Raw genomic sequence first — 9,469 nt, 5'->3', positions numbered from 1 at the left:
TTTGGTGTCGTGTTCCTTCCTGAAGGCGTCGGCCGAGGACCGCTCAGGGTGGTGGAGTTGCTGGTAGTTCAGAGTCGACGCGAGATGACATGTAGGTGGAGCGGTGTGGCATCAACAGTATCATCGATGGTGGGTCTCGGCGGCATGGCGCAGTGGAGACTCGGCGTACGATGCGCGGAGATGGACTTGCGCAGGAGGAGGAAGCTGTCTGGCGTCGTGGTGGCGTCGACGGTAGCTAGATCGTGCAAGGTAGATGCAGCAGTACAGCTCTGAAGATGGATTGGTGGCAAGTGGCTGCGGCGGCTTCATACCCGGCAGGCGTCCTGGTTGAGGAGCACGCCGAACTGGTGGGTGCCCATACCCGGCAGGCGTCCTGGTTGGGACCTCAGGTCTTAGATGTTAGGTCTGGCTGCGATGTCTGTTTGGTATTAGGCCCAGGCTATCAGCGCCCCTTCATCAATTGGATAGGTGTAGCGACAGTTGTTGCTTAGACGGTGGCTTTAGTCTTACTGTTGTATGACTTTATAAGGTCTTGTGAGAATAATTAATAAAGTGGCCGTATGCATCACCCAGATGCAGAGGCCGGGGGTCATCCTCCTTTTCTAAAAAATATCTAATCTACGGTGTATTCCACAATATAACTTGTTGGTAATGAAGAGTGTAACTTCTTAGTAATCAATTTAGTTCGACTAATAAGACCATTAACCTAAGTTATTATAAACATTAACCTAGGTATATACTATAATGTTTCTCAACCCTAGCGGCCACCCAAGGTCTCCTTCACGTCACAGCCTCGGCCATCCTCCTCTCTGGCTCGTCCGACGGCCTCGTCAACGATCAGACGAGTAAAGGACCCACAAGTCTCAGTTCTGTAGTTCTAGAAATTTTCTAAATTAATGAACATTCAATAAAATACACGCCACTGTTTAAAATTCAAGATTATTTTTTCAAATACATGAACATTTTCAAATTTTGTGAACATTTTGTAAACTTGTGAACAGTTCTTTCAAATTTGTGGAGATTTCTTAAATTCCTTAAAAAAATAATATTGCAATAATATATTTTTTAAAACCTTTAAAAAAGACCTCCAATCATTCTTGGGGGGTGGGGGGGGGGGGTGGGGAGGCGACTGGAAGTCTAGAAAAAAAACAAAACGAAACATATCTGAATTTTTTTTAGGTAAAACAAATCCGAAAATGATATGCATTGCCCGTGGCAAGCACATAACTGCGAGACAGTGGGCTAGCCTTTTATGCGCTACAATAAATGTCAGGCAGAAATCGGTACTAGGAATCTTTCTGTAACCTTCAACCCGATTTTGAGAAGGTTCTAGAAAGTTTTTTCCTTCTTATATTTTGGTTTTTCTGGGTTTCTTATTTTTGCTTGTTACTCCCTCTGTAAACTAATATAAGAGTGTTTAGATAAATAAAGTAGTGATCTAAACGCTCTTATGTTAGTTTAGGAGGGAGTAGTTTTTTTCTTTTCTATTTTGTGTTTAAATCAATTTATCTTATTTGCAAGCATTTGAAAAAATCATTAACATTTTTGTAATTTGTGAATAATTTATCAAATTCGTTGCCATTTTTAAAATTCATGAACTTTCCTCAAATTTTGAACATTTTTGAATTCAGAAACACTTTTGAAATTCATGATTTTCTGAATTCTCCAATGTGTTTTGAAATTCATGAATTTTAATGAATTCACAAAAACTCATATTGATGAATATTTTTTGAATTCAAGAACAGTTCGAATTTCATGATTTTTCCAATAAAAAATGAATACTTTTCAAATTCATGATTTTTTTGGAATGCATGAACATTTTTGAAATATGTATATTTTTGCAAATTTGTCTACACTTTTCACATTTGTGACAAATAGCTTTGAAATTCATGAATTGTTTTTCAAAATCAGTTTGTGAATGTATTTTCAAATTCATGAATGCTACTACAAAATAGGTGATATAATATATATATTTATTTATTTTTGCGAGGAAAACTTCTGATCTATTCGTCAAATGTTAAGGTAATATAAAGAACATCAACAGTAAAAAAATACGTCCAGATTCGTAGACCACCTAGCAAAGACTGGGATCCAACACGCCTCTATTGCCCTAAGACCATAGAAAATGAGGTGGCGGTTGTGTCGACGGAAGGCACAAGAAACCCTAGCGTGACTGGGTGCACAGGCGTACGAGGGGCCGAAACTCTCAAACATGAAATGATATATTCTATTTAAAAGACAAAAAACAAATTCTTGGTTTACCGGGTCCACACTGTTTTCTTATGTGCGCGCACATGCTACTTTTGTGGCACAGGTTACCCGTCTCTATTTAAAGGGAACAGTCGTACAACACGTGGTCGTTGCACAGAGAGAGCACAACACAAGCCCAAAGAAAGGAAGGTGTATAACCAGAGGAAAAGCAGATGAAAGGATCGATATAGTTGACTAGAGGGGAGGGTGAATAGGCAACTATCAATTTTTAGCTTTTCTTTACCAATTTAAACTTTGCATCAAAGTAGGTTGTCTAGATATGCAACTAGGTGAGCGACCTATATGATGCAACAACAACAAGCACACAAGCAAGCAAGAGATATAACACAAATAAGCTTGCACAAGTAAAGGCACGATATAACCAAGAGTGGCGCCGGTGAAGACGAGGATGTGTTACCGAAGTTCCTTCCTTTTGAGCGGAAGTACATCTCCGTTGGAGCGGTGTGGAGGCACAATGCTCCCCAAGAAGCCACTAGGGCCACCGTATTCTCCTCACGCCCTCACACAATGCGAGATGCCGTGATTCCACTATTGGTGCCCTTGAAGGCGGCAACCGGACCTTTACAAACAAGGTTGGGGCTCTCTCCACAACTTAATTGGAGGCTCCCAACGAAACCGCGGAGCTTCACCACAATGGAATATGGCTCCGAGGTGACCTCAACCGTCTAGGGTGCTCAACCACCCAAGAGTAACAAGATCCGCAAGGGATTAGTGGGGGGAATCAAATTTCTCTTGGTGGAAGTGTAGATCTGGGCCGTCTCAACCAATCCCTAGAAAATCAACAAGTTTGATTAGCTAGGGAGAGAGATCGGGCGAAAATAAGCTTGTGGAGCAACAATGGAGTTTGGGGGAAAAGAGGTAAGTCTTCTTGGAGAAGAAGACCCCTTTATATAGTGGGGGGACATATCCAACCGTTATGCAGCCCGCAGCCCGCATCTGGGCGGTACTACCGCTGCCACAGCGGTACTACCGCTGTGGCAAGCAGGCATAGGGCAACCAGGGCTGAGGGAGAAGAGGTACACGCACTAGGGCGTTACTACCGCCGATAAGCGGTACTGCCGCTCCCTACAGCCGCTGGAAAACAGAGGAGGGCAGCGAGCTGGCCCGTAGTTGGAGCGGCAGTAGGATTGGTACTACCGCTGATAAGCGGTACTACCGCGCCCTACTGTCGTCCCTACTTCCGCTCCCCTGCGTGGTCTTTTACGGAAACCCGACACGAAAAATCGAGATCACAGCAGGGGCGGTAGTACCAGCGGCACTAACAAGCGGTACTACCGCCGATAGGCGGTACTACCGCTCTGACCGCGGTACTACCGCTTAGCACACAACACCCCTTGTTTTGCACAGCACGGATACTCCAAAGAAGCAGGAAGAAGGCGAGGGTGCAAGGAAAGTGTGTACGTGATGATTCCACCCATACTCTTCCGAAACGGATCCCCTCTTGATAGTACGGTTATCCCTACGACTCAATTCCACCGAAAAGAAACGAGGGAAAATAATCCGTCTAAAGTGGAGTCCTCGAGGGGTAACAATCGCATAGTGCCTTTATATTAGATAACCTGAAAAGCTTAAGGCACACGATTAGTCCGCAAAAGTATTGTCATCAATCACCAGAACAAACCAGGGAAAATTATGCCCTAACAATCTCCCCCTTTTTGGTGGATTGATGACAACACGGGATTTGCACAAGAAATAGTAACTGGAAATTAAGCAAACCAACTCCCTACAAAATATAGACGGGCCCCCCTAGAGGTGTGCACCAAGGAAATTAGCATGAAAGGCTATGTGCACATCTTTAGGATCAAACTCCCCCTATATTTTATAGACAGGCAACTTCCTTGCATATAGGAATAATAACAGGTACAGCTAAGCAAGGATAAGCAAGAGAGCAATAATATAAGTGCCGGTAATGATGCATCAGACAGGATAACAGAGTACCAAAGTAGATAAGATAGGATAGTTCACATATGTCTTACACCATGTGGTCTCACTCACAGCCGAACAGAGTTCAAAACGAGAAAGCGAACGAACACGAACGAACACACAAACACAAAACCCAAAGCAAATCCCTAACTCTCCCCCTTTGGCAGCAAGACACCAAAGGGAAAGGGATGACACAAGACACGATGGTAGTAGATCTCCATGGCATCACCAGTCATGCTCCTCCTCCTCCTCCTCCTGAGAGACCTCTGCAGTACGGGGAGAAGCGCGAACTCCAGTGTCCTCCTCAGTGTCAGACCACGGGCAATGCACTCTAAATGGCCTTGTCAGACCAGTGATCCGCTCCTCAGAGCCATCAGCAACCTCAAGGCCAACCTGTCTCATAATGGCCTTGTCACGACGACGAGCCATCTTGGCCTCCTTGTGAGCCTTGTACTGGCCCTTGGCCTGGAAGCAGAACAGACGCTTCATCTTCTCCTTGAGATTCTTCGCCCAAGAGGGCTCCTCAGATGGGGGCACATACTCTGGCCCATCATCGTCTTCATCATCTGCATCAGATAGGACAGTCTCTTGCACCGGAGGTGCCGGAGTAGACGAACTCCACTTCTCCTTCTGACGCAGCTCGATAATGTCATGAGAAACCAGATTGTCTGAAACAAGCTCCTCTCCTGGAAACTTGGCTGCCCAAGTGTCCTCGATAAGATGCATAAGATAGGGTCCATAAATGATGCACTTGCGCTCCATGACAGCAGAGTGAAGTTCAGACCACATCACATGTGACACATCCAGCACCTGCTGAGAGCCCTGCTCTTCTTGACAGAATAGAAGCAAGTCAACAAGGTAAGAGTGCACCTGATCCAAGTTGCCGACCCGAGGAAACAGGGTGTTCTGGAAGATCCGATGCATGATGTCTAGGAAGGGCCAGAGCTCATAAGAAACCTTCCCAGTCTTAGACACCTTCCTAGTAGAATAGGGCCAAAGCTTTTCCTTATGAGTAGCGGCTATCTCCTTATGAGGGCGAAACCCAAGTGGGGTCTGGGCACCCTCATCATTGTACGATAAGCTGACCATGAAGTCCTTCCAAGGTGCGGACAGAAGACGGCCATAGGTCATCCAAGACAGAGTGCGGGCCGGATCATGCCCAAAGTGAACGGTGGTAAAGAACTGGGCCACGAGCTCGGCATCAATGTCCTTGTTGAAGGAAATGATCCTCTTGATATCCAACTCCTCACACCTCTGCAGAGCATTCCCAAAGTATGGCAAGTCCTTCTCCATGTGCGAGAGATCGACAGACTTGACCTTCACAAACAAGTTCTTCTTTTGCCTCAAGACATCGTGATAGATGGACTGCTGAAACCTGTTCCAGAACGGACTGCCCCGAAGAGCAAGGTCCTGGTCCACATGGTAGGGATTGTGCTTCCTCTTGGTACAGAACTCCATTGCAGACATCTGATTAGCACGCTTGTGCCCAGCGGAGGTCTTCGTCGTTGGAACCTTGACCTTGCGTTTTGGCGGCTCAGTCGAGCCACCCTCAGCAACAGTAGCAGCAGCCTCTGGTTCACCCGAAGAGCGATAACGCTTGGAACCTGTTGCACGATCTGGGTTCTTGCGGCGAGCCTGATGCCCGGAGCTACTACCACCTGAAACACACACACACACAAGAACCACAAGAGCAAGAGTGCATAAGCCAAGGAAAGACAAACACCAAAGATGGAAAATTAGGGAGGGAAACATGGGCATTGGCATCTCAGAGCGGTAGTACCGCGCACCAGAGCGATAGTACCGCTTATAAGCGGTAGTACCGCTATGGTGGAGTGGTAGTACCGCCGGAGCGGTTGTCAGCGGGCTGACACCTACCGCGGCAAGATCCGGTACTACCAGAGATGCAAAAGTCCATATTTCTGTGCCTAATCATCAATCTACCTAGTCTAGCAGTCTCCCAAGTCCTTCCTAAGCCTCGATTCAACAAACACATCGAGGAATGCAACGAATATAGCCCAAAACCTAGATTCAAGAAAGAGAACCTAGGGATAGAAGAACGGGGGAAATACCGGCATCCATGGCAGGAGGAGAGGGTGGGGAACAATCCCACCGGTTGGAAATGAGGGAGACGGCCGCGAACCGGCGGCCCAGCGACGGACCGCCGGTGCTTGGGGAGTCGCCTGAGAGAGGAGAGGACGAGGAGATGGGGTTAACTGAATGGGTATGGGGGAGTAGAAACTCCCCCTGCTCGATACATATCCCACGCACCCGGCCCTAAGCGGTAGTACCGCGCAAGGCGCGGTAGTACCACTCTGGCACAGATCTGGAGCACAACGTGCCCCGCAGTACCGCTCCACGGTAGTACCGTGTCGGCAAGGCGGTAGTACCGCTTATAAGCGGTAGTACCACTCTGCTATCGCGGTAGTACCGCTCACGCGCCCCAAAGCAGGATCAACGGGAAAAAATGGCTTATGCGCGACTAACAAAAACTAAGAAGCACACACAAGACACGAGACAGACCAAGACAAACCCGAACACGACAACACCAGAGCACAACCACTCAAAAGAGAAGCACAGGCAAAAGGAAACAACACACAGACAAACTCTCTAGAAGAGAGGGCGGTGGTTGAGACCACCTATGTTTGAGCTATACCATATGGCGCCGTGAAGATTTTAACCTTGGGCCCATGACCAAAACTCATCTTTGAGGCACAAGTACCATCAACAATGGCTAATGTGAAAGAGTTGATCAATTTATGCATAATGGGGGGAGGGAGAGTTCATTGAGAGAACAACACTACCCCTATGTCCATGCCTACACCTAAACAAGATAACAAGTTGAGTATGGTGGGGTGTGCAAGGGTTCAAGCAACATTGCTCGAATCAATGATACTTAGCTCATGCCTTAGCTCGCGAAATCTTGCTTCATCCAAGGGCTTCGTGAAAATATCTGCAAGGTTATCATGAGTGTTGACATAGTTGAGCTCGATCTCCCCTCGCCTAATGTGATCTCGGATGAAGTGATACTGAATCTCAATATGCTTCGTCTTGAAGTGTTGAACCGGGTTGAGAGAAATCTTGATGGCACTTTCATTGTCACACCAAAGAGGCACTTTGTCACAAATGACACCGTAATCCTTTAAAGTTTGCCTCATCCATAGAAGTTGAGCACAACAACTACCGCCCGCCACATACTCCGCTTCGGTGGACGAGAGAGATACACAACTTTGCTTCTTGGAAGACCAACACACCAAAGAGCAACCAAGAAATTGGCACCCTCCGGAAGTGGACTTCCTATCCACTTTGTCTCCCGCCCAATCGGAGTCCGAATATCCTACAAGCTTGAAGTTTGCTCCTCTTGGGTACCATAAGCCAAAGTTTGGGGTATGAGCCAAATATCGAAAGATTCGCTTGACCGCCACAAAGTGGCTTTCCTTAGGTGCGGCTTGAAACCGTGCACAAATTCCCACACTCAACATGATATCCGGTCTAGATGCACAAAGGTAAAGCAAGGATCCAATCATGGAGCGATATACCTTTTGATCCACCGCTTTACCATTGGGATCTATGTCAAGTTGGCATTTGACGGGCATTGGAGTGGAAGCCGGCTTGACATCACTTAGCTTGAATCTCTTGAGCATGTCTTGAGTATATTTGGCTTGGTTGATGAAGGTTCCTTCTCTTCTTTGCTTGACTTCGAACCCGAGAAAGAACTTCAACTCTCCCATCGAAGACATCTTGAACTTGAGGTCATGAGAGCGGCAAATTCCTCATTGAAAGCTTTGTTAGGGGAACCAAAGATAATATCATCAACATATAGTTGGCACACAAACAACTCCCCTTTGACCTTCTTAGTAAAAAGAGTGGGGTCGATTTTCCCAACTTCAAATCCACGATCTTGCAACAACTCGGTAAGGTGGTCATACCACGCACGTGGGGCTTGTTTAAGGCCATAGAGTGCCTTATCGAGTTGATACACATGATCGGGAAAGTAGGGATCCTCGAACCCAGGGGGTTGTTTGACATATACCAACTCATTAATAGGACCATTAAGAAAAGCTCCCTTCACATCCATTTGTTGCAACTTAAAGTTATGATGAGAGGCATAAGCAATCAACAAACGAATAGATTCAAGACGAGCAACGGGAGCAAAGGTTTCACCGTAGTCGATACCCTCAACTTGGGAGTAGCCTTGTGCTACCAATCTTGCCTTGTTGCGAACGATGGTCCCATGAGCATCTTGCTTGTTCTTGAATATCCACTTGGTTCCAATGACATTGTGGTTCCAGGTAGGCCTTGGCACCAATCTCCACACCTTGTTGTACTCGAAGTTGTTGAGTTCTTCATGCATGGCATTGAGCCAATCCGGATCTTCGAGCGCCTCATAGACCTTTTGGGGTTCAACACAAGAGACAAACGCGTGATGTTCACAATAGTTTGCCAATTGTCTACGAGTGCTTACCCCCTTTTGAATGCTTCCAAGCACATTCTTCATGAGATGACCCTTGGTAGAGAGCTTGGATGCAATCTTGGCGGCATGACGCTCCAATTCCTCCTCGGGGGTGAGTTGAGGGGCGGTCACTTGGTCATCTTGAGTGCCGTCTTGAGCTTGTTCTTGATCTTGAGGTTGCTCTTGATCTTGAACTTGCTCGGAGGAGAGAACTTGACCTTGGGCATCACTTGGTGATTCAACACCGTCTTGAGATTGATCTTGCCCTTGGTCTTGTTCATGAGGTTGAGGGCCTTCACTTTGTTCTTCGGAAGCGTGTGGGCCTTGGGTTGGTGATGGCTCCACTTGAGTGGAGCATTGTACTTCTCCTTCGGCGACAAGGGGTTCCTCAATGGGTAGGATAAAACCAACTCCCATTCTTCTTATGGCTTGGGGAGGAATTTCATCACCTACATCACAAGTGCCACTTTGCTCCACTTGGGAGTCGTTATTCTCATCAAACTCCACGTTACACGTCTCCTCAATAAGTCCCGTGGACTTATTGAGGACACGGTAAGCATGAGAGTTTGTAGCATAACCAACAAATATGCCCTCATAAGCTCTAGCCTCAAATTTAGACAAACGAACACCTTTCTTGAGAATGAAACACTTACACCCGAACACCCGAAAGTACTTGAGGTTGGGCTTGTTACCGGTGAGTATCTCATATGGAGTCTTGTTCAAGCCTTTGCGGAGATAGAGCCGATTGGATGCATGACACGCGGTGTTGATGGCTTCGGCCCAAAAGTTGTATGGAGACTTGAACTCCGCCATCATGGTCCTTGC

Source organism: Triticum aestivum, chromosome 1D (assembly GCF_018294505.1).
Source record: "Triticum aestivum cultivar Chinese Spring chromosome 1D, IWGSC CS RefSeq v2.1, whole genome shotgun sequence".
NCBI classification, from domain to species: Eukaryota; Viridiplantae; Streptophyta; class Magnoliopsida; order Poales; family Poaceae; genus Triticum; species Triticum aestivum.
This window is presented reverse-complemented; position numbering follows the sequence as displayed.